Genomic DNA, 5147 nt, shown 5'->3' with positions numbered 1-5147 from the left:
TTCAATGATAAGCTAAAAGTGATAATTTCGGCAGCGTGATAGGATTTAAAATGGATTGAATATATTATGTTAAAGCCCTGAACCGATGATGCGTCATGGTAATATGCTTAACATTCATTTGATTTCCTTAGTAGTACTCATTATGTTGACCAGTGTAGGATTCATAAAAACGCTAATGACATCATTCTACAATGTGAAAAATCAATAAAATACACACATTAATGAAATGATTATTACAGCAAATTGGACGCACCAGATGAAACACGAACCAACTTTGGTCGTGTTTGGACCGGTCGTCCCACGCAGAACCATGACGCAGATAACCAAGATGAACCGCGCCAGCCCCTACCACCCCCCATTCAACCAAACCGACCCTTTCCGGCAAGTTCAACCAGCACTCGTCGAGTCCGAACCCAAAATCCTATCGGGAAAATTCCTTTTCGGATCAACCGTCAGCCCGATTGGGCCACAAAATGGCGTGCGGTCAAGTTGTCCAATTAACGCAACCGTTCACCAACGAACGGGTAGAGAGACTGTGTGTTGCATTGGAAGCGACCGACCGAAGCGAATCTGACACCGCTGATCACGCACCGGCGGCGGTGGTGGCAAGCGGTAGATGTATCGGTGTGTCCTGCTAACCTCACGCTTCTCCGAGCGGACTCTTTTCGGCGGGCCACCATCGCCATCGGACTGCTGGACTGAGCTGAGCGGTTTGGTCGAAATTTGATCGCCCAAATTCAGTTATCTCATGATACGGAGCAATTTCTGGTGCGGTGTGTAACTTTATTTCGATTGATTTTTTTTTTATTTCATAAAGCGAACTAACGGGTGGTCTGATTTCATTGCGGATACTCATTGGCTGCGAAAATTGCGAATTTTAACAGGTGGATGAAATGTTATTACAAGCACATTGCGGTAATAGGTGAACCCCTCCGGTGCAACCCGTTGCTTCGGGTGCTCCCGTTTCAGATAAACAATTCCGTAACTGGTTTTGTGGTTTGCAGTCATAACGTGGAGAAGCTCTGACTCCTGTATCGCTTTGGGACTCAGGTATTAATGCAATTTAAATTTTGATTGTGAAAGCAAAATGCAAGTTAGGTGATGTAACAACACATTTGGAAGGATGCACGGAATTGGGTTGAAAAGCGTCGACCACCTGCGACGCTTTTCGATGCCAAAAACCGAAATACAGCTTCCAGCAGAGCACTTTTATTGTGTTATTGGATGGTGCGTGTCTCGAACCTCCCAATTCGCAGCTCGAGCACAAGCTATTATTGCAAAATGAGTATTTGTATAAATGTTACTTTCAGTTCCACGCTGTAAAGGGCACAATTGGTTGCTTTTTTATTGTTTCTAGTATCCCAATCCGGCCAAGCACGGTAGCAGTTGCGTTCCCAGATTCGGTCTTTATTCGATTAAATGCATTTGTCGTGGAGCGGATTAAAACGATTATTTCGTTTAATTAAAATTTTCCACATACAATGAAATGCTTTTCGCTTGCCGTAATTTACTCGGTTTCATGGGTCAGCTCGGGTACGAACGGAGAAAAGTGCGCGAGCGAGCGAGCGAACGAGTTCCGCGCTCTCATTGTGATTGTGTATTTTTCCTGTTCAACATTAATTTGGCGAAAGTTGAAATGTTGGCACGAGTTTATGTGACAGCCCGGACAGGCGCAGGTATTTTTAGGCCCGAATGGATGCAAATTCGCTTTCCCGCAATAATCGCCACGGGAAAGTGTATCAATAGTGACGTGTTGATTGGATTTTTTGATTCCCTGTCATTTTCATACTCCATCGGTTGTGTTTTTTTGTCTTTTGGAAATTATTTATGTTGAGTTCAAAAGTTAGAGTTCGAACAAAACAGTTTAGTTGCTGCCAGTAAAATTTCAATTTGCAATAAATTCTAAATATACAGCAATGCCATTTCACTCGAAATAGGTCTTGAAATTGGAATCATACAAGAATGAAATTAGACTTGATATTGGATTTAAAATATTAAACTTAAATTTTATTTGAAACTAGCTGACTCGACAAACTTCGTATAGCCACAAATTAAACAGTCTTGTACATAAATCGTGAATCGTGACCTTTGTCACAATCTCTAGTTTTGCAAGTTTCTGAGGAGTTCATGGGTCGTTTAATATACAAATTTTCCTCACAGTAAAGTAGAAAACAACTCTCACCATTCTTAGCCTGATAAAATAAAGCGAATAGCAATCAAATATTCGCCATGATTATCTAACATTTCGCCGAATACCATTTTATGGAACACCACTTCTCGGTTGATCATAACGCGAAATATAGGGTTTCCTGCCGCCAAAACCCCCCACATGCCAAATTTGGTTCCATTTGCTTGATTAGTTCTAGAGTTATGAGGAAATTTGTATTTCATTTGTGTGGAAGCCCCATTTCCTAAAAAGGAGAGGTGTCCTAATTCATCACAGAAAAAAAATTTGACTCCAAAAACACCCATTTGCCAAATTTGGTTCCATTTGCTTGATTAGTTCTAGAGTTATGAGGAAATTTGTATTTCATTTGTGTGGAAGCCCCATTTCCTAAAAAGGAGAGGTGTCCTAATTCATCACAGAAAAAAAATTTGACTCCAAAAACACCCATTTGCCAAATTTGGTTCCTTTTGATTGATTAGTTCTCGAGTTATGAGGAAATTTGTATTTCATTTGTATGGGAGCCCCCCTCTTAAAGCGGAGAGGGGTCTTAATTCTTCTCATAAAGAGAAGAGGTGTCTCCAATCATCATAGAATGCTTGTCTCCAAAAACACCCACATGCCAAATTTTGTTCCATTTGCTTGATTAGTTCTCGAGTTATGCAGTAATTTGTGTTTCATTTGTATGGGAGACCGCCCCCCTCTCCGCTCTTAGTGAGGGGAGGGGTCTCTAACCATCATAAGAACCTTTCCTGGCCCCAAAAACGCCTACATGCAAATTTTCACGCTGATCGGTTCAGTAGTTTTCGATTCTATAAGGAACATACCGACAGACAGACAGGCAGAAATCCATTTTTATAGGTATAGATCCCAAGTAACAATCCAATAGCAAATTGGTCCTATTCATTTCTTATAGTAGTTTATCAGAGCATCGCAAAGTCTATCAGGTTTTATAATGTTTTTCCTCAAGTGAATTTTATCTTATTTGATTAACATTTCTAAAGAATGACTGAAGGAGACTTGAAGAAACACCCATAAAATTGCATTATGAATAAGTGTAATTCAGCTTATAAGCGGTTTTAAAGGAAACTTGATTTCTGCCCAAAAACGACGCTCCTTAAAGCTTAACATTAGTTTTGACAAAAATTTAAGGCATGCTTCTGTAAGATTGGTATATCTTAACAATGCTGCCATAAAATTCTCTTAAAACCGTAAATTCTTGAAAGAGAAATAATACTCTTAAGAAAGAACACTCTAGTGTAAACAACTAACCTGTCAAAATGGGCATTAGAACCTAGAGTAAATTGGACAAATATGGATCTTTTAAACGAGAATTAAGCAAAACTTTGTCCAATGTTTTGAAAACTTTTTCATATAAACGATCAGCGAAGTAACAAAACGATGAAGATATCAGTATCAACTGACTATGCTGTGTTAGTTAGGGTAAGCTAGGGAAGGACGGTGCCGGTGATGACGCACTAGTAGATTTGTATGAATTGGAATAAATTTGGTTCGATTGTGTTTTGCCGGCGGCGGTGCGGGTTTCCTCTAGAGTTGTTCGTATTAGCCAGTGTTTTTGTTTGGAAAATGCTTGGAAGGGTTGAAGCAGACGAGGTATATTTTTTAAAAGCGATTGTAAAGATAAAGTACATTAAAAATTCTGTAGATTAAACCTTACGCATGGACGCATTGTCGTCCTCTTATAATTTTTAAAATCAATTTATATTGATAATCAATATGACTGCTACATTTTAAAAATATTGAGCTCAATGCAAGTATATGAATCTCCAGAACAAATAATACGTTACATCGACACTTCGTTGACGTTTTCTTTGTTTATACTAGAATGGTAATCTAGCAGAAAACTTGGTGCCCTGAAGTAATTCAAACAATTCTTATTCAAGCGTAACTTGTCTTCTTCAAGAATGCAAGTATAGATGAACTTATCGCCCTCTTGGATAAATTTACTTTATCTTGTGCAAGAAATGTTAGTCTAATTAGCGCTTTCTGATTGCTTTAGATAAAACTAATGAAAAAATCACGAACAGGGCAGTTTCGATTACTTTTGAATTTGTACCCAATTGCAAATGGGTGTTTATAAATATGGTTTTTTACAAATTATTAAGTGTTAAATTAATGTTTGGACATGTAAAAAGCTTTTTGCCGCATTGTATTAAAAATTAGGTAGTTATCAACTTCTTTATGAAATTATAGAATTTTTTTTTATTGATTAAATTTTACAATAATCTAGCAAAAATAACCGGCGCGTTAAAATTTTATAACTTTCATGTCACAAAACATCGACAAACTGTGCGTGGCACGAAAAAAATCTCATCTATGAGCAGCCTAGCAGCTGCTTTTATTACCATTTTTATTATTTATATCCATTTTGGAAAAGTAATATCTGTGAATGCTTTTTTCTCTTATAGCTCTTAGTCACTTTAAAAAATTCAAAGCTGTGAAAAGTGTATGTTATCTTGCAAGTGTTCTTTGAGAAGACAACCATAAAATCGTCAACACTAGTGGTGGTTTTCTTTTAGTTTTAAGCGACTCTCGAAAATCACTATAAATAGATATCGATAAGAATTACAAGGTTTAAAAGGACTTTGGGAAATATTCTTGAGAACCTTCTTTAGTGTAGGCCTCCCTAGTTTTAAAAGGGTTTTAAGGCTGTTTTATCGCAGTTTTGTGAAATTACAAGTTTTATGATCGGTTTTAAGGAGCAAATGCTGGAAACCTCTTCAAGTGCATCTTAAAATTGAATTTGTTACTAGGGATTGGACCATAATAGTGACTAATGTGGACTTGCAGTTGAATTGGGATGGATATTACCTTGAAATTCAACTTAAAATTGGACTATTAGACGTGCAACTGGATTTGAAATTGAGCTTGGCAATGAAGGTGATATTGAACATGAAATTAAAATTTATTAATTTTAATTGACATTGAAATAGGAGTAACATTGGATTTAAAACTCAACGAC

Source organism: Sabethes cyaneus, chromosome 3 (assembly GCF_943734655.1).
Source record: "Sabethes cyaneus chromosome 3, idSabCyanKW18_F2, whole genome shotgun sequence".
Taxonomy (NCBI): domain Eukaryota; kingdom Metazoa; phylum Arthropoda; class Insecta; order Diptera; family Culicidae; genus Sabethes; species Sabethes cyaneus.
Note: the sequence above shows the minus strand (reverse complement) of the source record.